The sequence below is a fragment of the Salvia splendens genome, chromosome 4 (assembly GCF_004379255.2).
Source record: "Salvia splendens isolate huo1 chromosome 4, SspV2, whole genome shotgun sequence".
In the NCBI taxonomy this organism is placed as follows: Eukaryota; Viridiplantae; Streptophyta; class Magnoliopsida; order Lamiales; family Lamiaceae; genus Salvia; species Salvia splendens.
Window position 1 is genome coordinate 7,631,920 of NC_056035.1, and position 14,438 is coordinate 7,646,357.

The following is a 14,438-nucleotide window of genomic DNA, read 5'->3' on the forward strand; positions in this document are numbered from 1 at the left end:
CGATTTCTTCATCCCATCTTCCCTAACCTCCATTAAACTTGGATTCAAGGTTGAAATTCTTTCCCCAATATTTTCAATTTTTTTATAGTATTAAATTAGAAATGGAATTCCTCTATGATTATATTACCTCTAACATTTGTGAGTTTATTTGTATGGAAATTTGTCTTAAATGTGGAATATGTAGGAATGCCAAGAATTTTATCTTGTTATAAATCTGGGTTTTATTTTATTATTATGCTCGTTTAGCAACGGAATTGTTTGCTAGGAGTTAAATTAGTAAAGCTGTAGGTTGGTTTGAAACTTTTGATTTAGTTAATAGTATGATTGTTGAAACCCTAGAGCTAAATATTTGTTTGAATTTTATTTTATTTGTTGCAAATGATGTCAGATATGAAGTCTTTGGTATAAATACGATTCAGTTTGAACTTCATTGGGGATTTTCTGAGAATCGTGGAGAGTTAGAACATTTTAATTTTGTTATATTTTGGGAATTTCTATAGTATTTTGGATTTTCTTGTTTGATTTTATAACTATGTTAGGTACTGGTAGTATATTTAAAACCCTACTATGAATTTATAGGTTTTTTCAAGCAAATTATTTATAGGTTTTCTCAAGCAAGTTTAGTACTCCCTACTACAAGTGAATAGTGACAACTTTTGTGCCTTGGAGTTTTATCTTGGTGAGTGTTGTAGAAAATTAAAATATAGTGTGTTGCGGGATACAGTATTGAAATTGGTTGGATGATGTGTATGATAAAACTTATTTTGAATAGAATGTTAGGATAAAAATATTGCTTAGTAGTAGTATTCATTCGTTTCCTATACTATATGTATATATTTATGGTTTTCCTATACTATATGTATATATTTATGGTATAGCATGAACCTGGTAAAAATATGTTTCCCTTGTAGATGACACCTTTTGGACAAACGACATTGTCGAGCCGGGAAAGCATAATCGAGGAATACCTGGCGTATGCTCCCTGCCGGGGAGATGACTTGGGAGAGTTCCTCTCCATCTACCATCAACTTTGGAGCGAAGCCCACAAACATGGAGTCACTGGGTAAGGCGGGATCGCACACTTGATCACCTTGCTGCCGGATGAGTGGCGGGGATGGGCAGTAGATATGGCACGAGACTTTATTACCCGGCGGTACCCATGGCACGACTTGGCAGGCGACTTGCCTCAATTTCTGGGACAGATCCAGTACTACTACACCGTATACGGTCAGGCTCCACGGGGACCATATATGCGACCAGGTGATCTAGGTCGGCTACCGGATATGCGACCAGGCGATCTAGCCCAGATCGGTTTTTTCCCATTAGGGTTCCTTCTTGCTCGAGCTCGACAGAGGCAGGACATAGGATTGCCCGCTCCTCACCCGCGAGAGAGGACACCATCCCCGCCGCAGATCATTCTGGGACGACGGGCAGGGGATGAGTTCGAGGCAGGGCCGTCTCGCCCGCCTGTAGAGGAGCCACAGACTACTTTCGCAAGTACCACGCACCTGCAGCCACTACCAGTTCTCGAGGACCACGATCCAGGCGAGTTGACCATAGCCGGGGTAGTACCTGGAGGGAGCCAAGCAACAGCTATCTATATCGATAGCAGTTCCGAGGAGGATCCTTAGGAGGACTCCGGTTACAGAGCTATGCCAGCTCCATCAAGTTATCTTAGCATGTTGTATCAATCAGAAACAGACCGACTTATGAGATTGTTCTGATTGCTGTTAGTTTTATTTTGTCTCTCTAAATTACAAATTTTTACTCCTATCTTTTGTTACCACGGAAACACGAGTATAAATGTTCTGTGATGATGTAATTTAATGTAATAGGAGTACCTCGTATCTTTAAGCTTATTAATCAATATCAGTATTAGGAAATATTTAGTACTAGTATTTATTTTAAAACTATGTTGAAATCATTTAATTTAAAATTATTAAAATTAAATTATTTGTAATGGACTTGAATTTCAAGTGTTATAAGGATCGTCCGATTTAGAATGGGCATGCTCCTTAGAAAGATATGTAAGGTCTTATTGTTTTATGTTTGATTTATAGGTGAAATTAATAGTAGTAAAAAATTTAAATGAAATTATAGAAAATTGGAGAAATTGATTAATGTCTTTTATTATTTTTTAAGTGTTCATTTGTATTTGTGAAAGTTTTAAATTTAATAGAATCACTAAGATTTGAAATAGTTCATTTGTATTTGTGAAAGTTTTTAAATTTATATACTAGCACGTATTGTCTTTGTCTCCTATTAAGTGTTCATTTTGCTATTTTAGTTCATTTCATATTAAGAGTTCACTTTCACTTTTTACCATAAATGGTAAGTAAGTCTTATATTCTACTAGTTGTTCTACTAGTTGATTTCACTCAGTGACGTGATGAAGCCAGAAAATTTGGGAGGAGGGGGGGCAAAACACTATTTATTACTCGTATTAGATATTTTTCAGCGTCGTCATCAATATTGCAACTTTCAGTGGAAGAATCGCGCGAGATAAAGATGATTATTAGAGCAAACTAATTAGAATTAAAGTAGTAGAAAATAGTTATATATGTGATGATGTCGTTAAAAGCAATTTCGATATCGAAAAAGCATACTACAATGTTGGTAAAGAGGTGGTCGAACCATCAAAATTGCTATTAATAAACTATAAAATAGTATCACTTTTAAAATATATATAATTAAATTGATATATATGAGTAATGAGTTTGGGAGAACTTTCATAAATAGAAATGAAATATTTTTATTGGACGGACAAAAAAGAAAATGTCTTATTTTGAAGGGAAAGAATAAATGAAAAAAGAAAAAAGAATTGATAATATTTTTAAAAATGAAATAAAAAAAGAAGAAAAGAACGGTGGTCCTTCCTACAGTAAATGCCAAAATTGGTCCTGAACATATGCTCATTTTACGATTTTGATCATAAACTTTATCTTTTGAATTTTTGCATCATGCAGTTCAAATCGGATCACAATCAGTCCTGGACTAACTGTTCCCTTAGTTTTTAACAGTCAACGGATCTAATCCTGATTTTAACCAAATTACACTATTAATTATAATTTTTTACTCCCTAGTTATTTCCTTAATTATTTTAATAAATATTCATCAAAAGACAATAACTCATTCCTTGCCGTAATGGCTCGAAACATCCTCTTCCTCCGCCGCAGCCGCAGCAGTTTTCTTTGGGATTTTTATCTTGATCACCGGAATTCTGTCGCTGTCTCCCTCCTCCATCGAATCGATTCAAGAATTGAGAATTGAAATTGATATTGATGATCGAATATTAATTAAGATTGAAGAGAGAGTTTGTTAGTATGATGAGAGGAGATTGGATTTGGTTTTATTTGATATGAAAACCCTATAAGAAGACAGAAAGGCAATCGAGGGAGAAGAGGAGTAAATTGCGATTTGAATCTCGCACAAAAGGGGTGTTTCCTTTAGGAAATCAAACGACAATAATGGAGGGAGAGCAACAAACAACAACTATTGTCGCAATTAGATATACTCTGCGGCTGCGGCGGAGGAAGAGGATGTTCCGAGCCATTACTGCAAGGAATGAGTTATTGCCTTTTGATGAATATTTATTAAATAATTAAGGAAATAATTAGGGAGTGAAAAAATCACAATTAACTAGGTCAAAATCAGGATTAGATCCATTGTTAACAATGTAACGGAATAATTAGTACAGAATCAATTATAATCCGATTTGAAATGTTCATGATGAAAAAATGAAAGAATAAAGTTTATGATTAAAATAATAAAATGGACGTATGTTTAGCACTAATTTTATCTTTTACTCTCCTTCCTATTTACGCTACTACACACTTTTGCACCCACAAAACTCTCACACTCTGCACAACACACGTCCTTCATGCAGCTCACCGGAAACCGCCGATCGCCACCGCCGCTGCCGACTAGCCTCCCTTCGGACGATTTCTTCATCACCATCTTCCCTAACCTCCATTAAAGTTGGATTCAAGGTCGAAACTCTTTCCCAAATTTCAATTTGTTTTTAATATTTTGATTTTAAATTATAATGGAATCATCTGAACTCTGAAGTTATATTACCTCATAAGCTAGCAATTTGTGATTTATTTGGATGGAAATTTGTCTACAATGTGGAATATGTATGAATGCCAAGATTTTATCTTGTTATAAATTTGGGGTTTTATGTTACCATGCTCGTTTAGCTACGTAATTAGTTGATAGGAGTTAAATTATACTATAAAGTTATAGCTTGGTTTGAAACTTTGATTTAGTTAGTATGATTGTTGAAACCCTAGAGCAGTATTTGCTTGAATTTGATTTTATTTGTTGCAATTGACGTCAGACTAGAAGTCTTTAATATAAATAGCGTCTTAGTTTGAATTAACTATGTTTTGGATTTTCTTGGATGATTTGATTCCAGAACTATGTTTATATTTAAAATGCAGCATATGAATTTATAGGTTTTTTCAAGCAAGTTTAGCAATGTTTGTGAATTTATTTCACTAACTAGTCCAACAAGTGAATAGTGACATCTTTTGTGCCTTAAAGTTTTATCTTGTTTAAGTTTTACAGAAAATTAAATAGAGTGTGTTGCTAGATATTGAAATTGGTTGGATTATGCATATGATAATGCTTAAAAGAGAATTGTTATTCCTATTTGTTTTAGTTGGAGTTCTTGCTATGCCTAATTGGTTTAATGGTTTAAGTTTAAGTTTTAAAGTTTAAAGACTAAGTTAAATTGTTTAAGTGCTAGGAGAAATGCATTTGAGGCTCGAGCAGCTAGGAGTAGGGTATCCAAACATGTAGTGGGTGTCGGATAATTCTCGATCCGACCCTATACCCGACAAAATTTAGAAATTTATGATTTTCACATTCAACTGCAATAAAGACTTTCATTTTTACATTCATTATTTTACCCAACCCAAACCCATTCCTCCCTTCTAACCTGGCAAGTAACCTAGGAAATGTGTGATGTGATTAAATCTTAGTAGTAACATACATATTTTGAAAATGGATGGAAACTGAAGATTTCTTCTGTTCTGGAACACTTTGTGAGAGGTGTTGAGTCTGCTGACTTTGAGCAAGACTGTTTATAGTTGCTAGATTTAAAAGTGAAATAAGGGAGTACTATAAGTATATGTTAATTTTGTTTTAGTAATTGGTTTAGTGTGATGAATTGTGGTGTTGCAGACTTAGTTTCAAATGCCTAGGCACCAAACTGCAGCACACAACTGTTGAGGGGACTGCACAGCATAAATTAAATTTATCTGGCCATTACTTTTTCGAATCTATCACATTGATATGTTAAATAATTACATCAATCCTATATCTATCTAAAGTCCTCATGGTGAACACTTTGCTAAATGATTAAATTAATGACAAAATAGATTTAAAAAATTAAAAATAAGAAGGGTTGGGTTCGGGTACTCGCTGGTGTCTGGTGCAGGTACCCATGTCCGATATCTGGTGTACCCGCGTGAGGGGTCGGTTGGGTGCAGGGATTTTGACGGCTCTAACTAGGAGTTAGTGTAATTTTTGGCGGACTTACTAGATGAATTCTGTCATTGTAATCATCTTTTGCTACATATGCGTATGCTTGTTGATGGGGAATTATATTTTTGCCAGTGTTTTGAAAGAGAGTGAATGTTTATTTTGATTTGCCATTATTACTTGGTTGATTCGTTTCCGGTTGTTATTTAATCATCTTTTCTTACTAATTTTTTTAATTATACAGGAAAGAAATTACTAGTATAGTATTTAGTAGTATTATGGGGAGTAGTATTTTTATAGCATCTGTTTTGCTAGGGATGGGGGTGTTACAGTTTTGAACCAAGTCATATATTTATGGTATAGCATATAATGTTTCCCTTGTAGATGACACCTTTGGCTTTTGGACACACGGCATTGTCGAGCACGGAAGGCATAATCGAGGAATACCATACGTATGCTCCCTGCGTGGAAGATGACTTGGGGAGAGTTCCTTTCCAACTACCATCAACTGTGGATCAATGCCCATGAACATGGATCCACCGGGTACGCGGGATCATACGCTTGATCACCTTGCTGCCGGATGAGTGGATTGGATGGGCAATAGATATGACCCGAGACTTTATTACTCGGCGGTACCCATCATACGAATTGGTGGGTGACTTGCCGCAATTTCTGGGAGAGATCCACTACTACTACAACTTACACGGTCAGGCTCCACGGGGACCGTATTTGCGACCAGGCGATCTACGACCGGGTGTAGTAACAGGCAATCTAGACCGGTTCGGTTTGCTTGAACTAGTGGCCCAGCCCGCTCGCCCGCGAGAGAGGGTACCATCCCCATCGCGGGTCACTCTGGGACGACGGACTGGGGATGTGTGTGAGGCAGTGCCATCTCGCCCGCCTGTAGAGGAGTCCATCCCACAGGCTACTTTGGCGGGTGCCACGCATCTGCAGCCGCTACCAGATCTCGAGGCACCCCACCCCGTTCCCTCTTATCTGGAGTGGAGACACTGCTAGTCACACCCTCTATGCCTAGCTGCCTAGCGCAGACTTTCGAGGACGTACGAGGCCGGTATGCCACCTAGGCGATTTGACCATGCCCCAGGTAGTACCGGGAGGGAGCCAAGCAACAGCTATATAGCAGTTCCGAGGAGGATCCTTAGGTGGACTCCGGTTGAAGATCTATGCCAGACCCATCGGAGTTACCCCATGACTAGATTAGCATGTTGGTGGATCCTTTTATCTATCAGAAACAGACCGACTTATGGAAATTTCTGATTGCTGTTAGTTTTATTTTGTCTCTCTTAGCACTATCTTTGTCAGCAGGGGCGAAGCTACTTGGGAGAATATATTTTTTTTATATCATTTTGTTCTTTCATTTTTCTAATTTTTTCAATTTTCTTTATAAATGCTCCACCTCAAACTATTAAAATTTCTTTATAAAAATATATTTGCTCCTTCTAAGTTGAATTCCTAGATCCGCCCCTGTTTGTCAGCACCGAAATATGAGTATAAATGTGTTGTAATGTAGGAGTACCTCGTATCTTTAAGACTTAAGTTTATTAATTAAATATTTACTGATTGTCCAATTTAGGATGTCAAAATATATAAGATCTCAATGTTTTATGTTTGTTAGTCGTTAAATTTTTTAAATAAAATTTGAAAATTAGAGAAATTAATTATGTCTTTTATAGGGAGTAGTTTTTAGCGTTCATTTGTATTTGTGAAAGTTAGTTAAAAATTTATTGGTTATTTGCATGTGAATACGTGAATTTTCAAATTTTCTGATTTGTCGTCATAATTAAATATTCTTTAAATTGAAGCTAACGTGTTTGCCGGAAGTGCTAACGTGGCAAAAAAACAACGAGTATTAAAACGACATCGTTTGGATAAAAAATGGTAATTTATCTTAAAATGGTAGTTTAGATATGAATAATAATTTATACGAGTACTATTTATTAAAACATATGAAGAGTGAATTTTAAATAATAATTTATTAAAATTATAAAAAAATGTATCATTTGAATAAAGACAATTATATAATCAAAATAAAATTTATGTGAATTTGTACATAGTCATGTTAAATCGCAAAAAACAAAGCATTGATATATAAAAATGAAAACAATCACCATTCTAACCAAATGCAATTTGAAAGACAAAAATCACGAATATCTCAATTCACAACACCTTTTAATTTTGTTTATTTTTCAAGATATTAGACATATTTAATTTTAAAATATTTATCGTCTAAAATAACTAAAAATTACAAGAAAAAGGATAAAACCAGATAAATTCACAAAATAATTTTACTATGATTGAAATTGTTTATTAAAAAAAAATAAAAATCTAATAGTTTATGCATTTAAATTAGAAAGATGTAAAGATCTGGGAAAAAATTAAAAAATGTCAAAAGTTCGTATATTTGCAAGCTAATAATATGTCGTATTGATTTGATACATTTCTCCATATCAACTTTAATTTGATTGGAATTCTTTGCTGGATGAAAAAAATAAATAATATCCAAAATTCATGCATTGACATTAAAAAATAAAAATATAAGGAAAAAATTAGAAAATGTTGAAAGTTGATATATTTATAGGGAAAAAAACCCTAAATTTATTAGAATCACTAATAACTACTCCTATTATGTAGCAATACGTAATTATGTTGATGTTGAGTGTTATACCTCACGATATGTACGTAAATTCTTATATTGGGCCCACTTATGGATTTTGTGGGTTACTTCTTAAAGAAATATTACGAGTACATCTTTATTAAGCTATCCACAATGGCGCCTAGCGCACCGCCTAGCCGAGCGCCGGCGCTAGGCGGTCGCTAGGCGAACCATTGCAGCTTCCGAAAACCGCCGAGCGGTTTTTCGGAATTAAAAATCGCCTAGCGCTAGGCGGTCGACGGGCGCTGGGCGATCCGCTCGGCGCCATTGCAGCGTCGGGATCGCCCAGCGCATCGCCCAGCGGTTTTTTTGTTTTTTTTTTAAATTTTCGAGACACTATATATACGCGATTTGCACTTCATTTTCATTCGCACCACTTGTATTAACGAGTACTCTCTCTATCTTAATTTCTATACAAGATCAACACCGAGAAATGGAACTAAACAACGAGCCTAGTTCAGGGACGAGTGGTTCTCAAACTCCCCCAATCCCCGTTGGAGGCGGATGGAATCAGATGCCCGGGTACTACAACATGTACCCGTGGCAGCAGATGCTACCCGGGATGCCGACCGGAGGGAGTCCGCCGGGGGGGTTCCCGGCGATGCCGGGTTGGGGACCCAATATGCAGATGATGCCGGGGTGGGCACCCAATATGCAGATGATGCCCGGGGGAGGTTCGGCGACGCAGGGGACGCCGGGGGGAGTACCGGCGACGCAGGTGACGCGGGGGAACGTCTATCGCCCCAGTTTTGATTTCAGCACTGCTTCGTCGCACACATCGACTCCAACGGATGCGCAGTTCACGCCGAGCGGTTTTGATGAATTTTCGTTGGCGGATTTGGGGTTTGATAGTCTCGGAGTTCCGGAAACTCCCGTTCAAACGGGGGGAGCAGTGCAGGGTAGTGGCGCCCCAAGAAGAAGGGCAAGGGAAAGAAGGTCGGGGAGTCGTCGCAGCCGGGTGGGGATGACCCCACGGCACGGAGAAGGTGGACGGACGAGGAGAACGTTGCCCTGTCAAGGGCGTGGGTGAGTGTTTGCGACGATCCTCTTGTTTCTAATAACCAGATGATCGTCAACATGTGGGGCAAGGTAGCAGCAGCCTACCAGCGATTTTGCCCGGAGGGGAGGCCACACAACGGGGAGGATTGCCGGAAGGCGTGGAACCGAATCAGGGCTGCCGTCTCCTGATTTTCAGGTTTGTACGCCAACGCCCTCCGCATGCAGAGTAGTGGCCAAACGGAGGACGACTGCAGGAGGATAGCGGAGAAAGCCTTCCCCCAGCCCGGGTTGTATAAGGACTTCACCTACTGGAACTGCTATCTTGTGCTGAACGACTCTGAGAAATTCCGAGTAGGTGTCGATGCTGGCTGGCCGAAACGGCAACGATTGAACTATACCGGGGATTTCAGCGGCAGCAGCGGTGGTTCCCACGACCTCCCTGAGACGGACCAGGTGCTCCCCAACCCTCGTTCGTTCGGCCGCCGACCTCGCCCCGTTGGGCAAAAGCGGGCGCAACGGGCGGCGAGGGGGGTGGGTTCCCAGGAGGTCCAGTCGGCATCCCCCTTTGACCGCCAGTCTACAGAGGATCTCAAGTACTTCGCGCGTCAACAAACGCGCCTGATGATGGTGAAGACGTTAGCCGAATGGCGAGCGGCGACGGTCCCCCAGGAGAAGAGATTTCTCTTACATTGCTCGAGAGCATGAATGACGATCTGCGTGGAGGCGGGCAGCGGCGGTGGCAGCGGAGGCGGCGGGGCTTGGTGCGTTGACAGTGGCGACGGAGGCGGCGGAGGCGGGTGGCGACGGAGACGGCGGAGGCCGGTGGACGACGGAGACGGCGGTGACGGCGACGGCGACGACGGAATCGAGGGAGCCACCGAGTGATTTTTTTTAAGTAATGTACTGTTTTTTTAATGTAATTTTTTATTATTAATGTACTTTTTAAAAATTTTAGTACCTTTTTAAATTTATTGTACTTTTTAAATTTATTGTACTTTTTTAAAATTAAAATAGTATTATTAATGTTTCCCGTATATGTCTCGTAAATTAAATTCCGTATATTGTGTTATTAGTGATGTGGCTATTGATGTGGCTGGGCTATTTATGATATGGCTAGGCTATGGCTGGGCTATTTCTGATGTGGCAAGAGGATTTTTAATATTGATGATGTGGCAGGAGGAGTTTGTGGCTGAGCTATGACTGGGCTATTGCTGGGCTATCACCACTGTGGATACCCTTAAGGAGGAGTTATTTTTTTAAGAATCGCAACCAAAAATTACGAAACTAGTGTATAGAAGTTATAGGGTGACCCTTATAATTTTATTGACTAATCGGGATAATGATTGCCAAACTTATAATTGAGGCTTGGATAAAAATTAATAGATTCATTATTTTGGGACTTTTAAGTTGTTTTATTTCTAATTCAGAAGCCTCAAATAATAGATTTGATGATTCAATAAAGTATTACGGAGTAAGAGTATTTTGTAGTCGTTCATGAACTTCGATATTTTTGCCTGAAATCCGAACAATACGTCTTTGTCTTCCAAATCAAGTTCACAAATCATTTCAAGATTGTGGAAACTCAATGCTTTGGTGTTTCTATATTCCTTGCTTTACTATGAAGAAGTTGTGATGATCATGATGATGACGGTGAGGGCATCTGGTGTTACTCACATGAGTAGATGACATAATTTCATTGCTTTTTCTAAAAGCATAACTTAAGAGTGAGAAGCAAGCCTAGTAGTAATGAATAAGGTGATACTTCCAAGAGCAGAACACAGCAAATTAGTATTCTACAAGATGACAACAAAAGCATAACTTAAATGACAAGATTTTATCCAGTTAGTATAGTGTATTTCTTGTCTTAAGCAATAATATGGCGATTTAACACCTGCTTCCAATAAAGTTGCTTAATTATTACTATTATATGTACTTAATTCCATGTATAATTGTTTAAAAAATTGATTCCAACAAGCGATTTTATTATCTACTAAAGTTTCATTCTACTTTGGAGTACATAATCTATCATAACATATGAGATGTTTCTTTTTCCCACAAAAAATAATTAATTTAAAAAAGAGTGAACTACATAAAAAGTCTCTGACGTTTCCAAAAGTTTCGCTCGAAACCCCTAACAAAAAAAATATCCCCAGAAGTGTCTAACCTTCAACCTAATCACGAATGGGGTTTTTTCAGACGAAAATACCCTTCAGCCCTAAAAGGGCATTTCAGTCAAAGCGCAATTAATCTGCAGTGGCCGCTCTGCAATGATGTCTGCGACGACATGGCTTGATGTGACGGCGCACGTCAGCCGTCAGGGGCGTCAGCGGCTGATCAGTGGACTACCCATACAATTGCAACACGTGTTGAAGACTTCCTACGTGATTTAACAAAACAAGTTTCAAAAATTGCATACAGTTTCCGGCTCTAATCAGCATTATTTCCGGCTTATTTTCACTCCCGCCTAAAGTTATAACAAAAAGGGGAGTTTACCGCCTTAAAACTGCAAACCATTGTTTTCATTTCTTCATTCTCCCTGCTCTCCATTGCAATGAATGGCTCCTAAGAGGAAGCGAGTTGGGTCCTCAGGTGCTTCCACATCACGAAACTCTCGCCGTATAAAAGGGAACCAATACCCCGCGATCGCCCACCACACCGACCACCACCGAGACATCCACCTGTGGTCATTGATGTGGAAGAAGAAACCTGGGATATCCGAGATCCTGAGCTCGATTTTTTCGTCCCAGATGATGAATATAGTAAGTTAACCTTTAATCCTCGGTTTGTGATTTAGGGTGTACGAAATTGATTTTTTGTGAATATATATTTGATCAGCCGGATATTGATTTTGTGATTGAGGCTCCATAAATTGATTTTGTTGTGAATTTTGTTTTACTGTTTGGTTTGAGTTTTAAATGTGCGTTTATTGTCTTCCTTCCTAGGGGATGCACCTGAAAAGTTTTCAGTTGCTTTCCATCATGGAGGTTCATTCTTCTCTACGAATGATGCGAAAAAGTATGTTGGTGGGCATTTGACATACTTCGATTTCTGTAACATAGACAAATTCCAGCTTATAGACCTATCGAGCATGATATTAAGGTTGAAGTATGATAGGAAGATGATATGTGAGTTCTACTACTGTGATCCAAAGTACAGTCATGACTGCGCAGGGGTTTTAATCAGAGGCCCGTTGTTGCCCATTGTTGAGGATACACATCTGAAGGATTTCCTCAAAGTAGCGTCTACAACGACAAAGTTAGTTCACATCTACGTTGTGGAGATAACCCGGGCTCAAGCCATACTGAAAAAAATGAAGGAAGAAGTGCAAGAGCTTCTTAGTTTCAAGGCGTCTAAACCCCCAGGAGTCATTATTGAAAAGATTGAAGAAGCCACACCGAATGTGCCAAGGCAAAAGCCTAAACCGAAGAGGAAGCAACGGTCTCAGTTTGAAGGGCAAAGGCAGGAGCCTTTAATGATTAGCTGGTATGATAGGGATGTTGAGTTCGAGGAATATCTTACGAAAAGTTTAGAAGATGATCATGCTCAGAGGAAGAGGGCTGAGGAGGTAGCCAGGCAAAATTTGGCGAAAGCATTTGAAGCCGTGTCACCTGAAGCTCCGGTCTCTGACTTTGGAGAAGTATCAATACATGACGTGGAATTTGTAGCAGAAAAAATATGTGTAGTTGACTATGTTGGAGAAGCAGAAGCTGGAGGTGGAGACTCCCATGCACACGTACAAGAGGTAACGACTTGTGTGATTTACATATTGATTTAGTACATTATTTGTGATTTAGTTCTTGTTTGTAATTTAGTCCTGCATTTGTGGTACTACATTTTGTAGGATGTAGCTACAGCTTCATCTGTTGACCATTCCAATCCGATTGTCGATTCCCATGCACAAGTAGCAGAGGTAATGAATTGGTGTGGTTTTCATATTGATTTAGTACCTAATTTGTGATTTAGTTCTTGTTTGTAATTTAGTCTTGCATTTGTGGTACTGCATTTTGCAGGATGTAGCTACAGCTTCATCTGTTGACCATTCCAATCCGATTGTCGATGTCGCTGAACATGCGACTGAGTCTGAATCTGTAGTTCACCAACCATCTTCGGTCGGGCCAGGAGCATTTGTACAAGAAGATGTGTACCAACCGGTATTGGATGATGGTAGTCAGCCACAGCCGGACATACGGGTAGACAATGATTTCTTTCCGATCATTGAGGACATTACTCATGAATTGTTCATGCACGAAGCTCACACCCAAGTGCAAGAGCCAGCTCCAGCTGAAGCAGCGTGTGCAGAACCCGTACCGGTGGTAAGAGATGTACCCCAACAAGCTGATGAAAGTGTTTTTTGTCCGTCAGCCGATTATGTTCCTGACGGATGTCATCTTCATAACGAGGGCAGTAACGACGAAGATGATGATAATGATGTCGGCCACTTTATCTCGTTGGCCAACATGTGTCGTGATGAACAAATGTTTACCTCGTATTACAAGTCGTTACGTCGGGAACAACAGCCGGAGGAGGTGGCGGGACAAGACGGGATTGAGGAGCCATCAGGCGAAGCAGAAGGGTCTGGCCAAGGCAGCGACGGGTCCAAGAAAAGGCGAAAGTACTCCCCTGTTGTTGAGAAAAGGAACTCGGCAGACTCAAACCCTCTGTTCAAGCAAGAGACGGTCGATGAGCTGCAAGATCTGGAGGACCTAGAGGATTTGGAAGGTTTAAGTAGAAAGGGTATCAAGTACACCCCATTCAAGCTGACAAATGATTTACCAAATTGGAAGCCTGGTGATTTTTTTAAGGATAGAGAATTTTTTTTCAAGGTTATTCGACAGTACGCAATAATGACGAGACGCCCGGTACATGTGAAACAAAATTATGGCAAAAGACTTCGTGCTATTTGTAGAGAAAAGTCTTGTGAATGGTATGTATATGCAAGACGGGTCGAAGCCCACAACGATACCGATTTTGTTGTACTGAATATGCAGAGAGACCATGCACACACATGCTCTCAAGTGTTGGATCAGAGATGGCTGACGTCAAAATGGCTAGCTGAGCGATAAATGGAGAAGATAAAAGCGAATCCCCATATCCCATTGGCAGCCATAAGGCAGTGTGTGGATGAGGAGTTCGGACTCCGAGTTGGCAGGATGAAGGCGTACTGAGCAAGAGACAGTGCATTGGAAGGTATTTTTGGCAAGGCGGGACTCCAGTATCGAAGACTTTTCGATTACAAAGCTGAACTAGAACGGACACACGCTGACTCTAGTGTGCACAT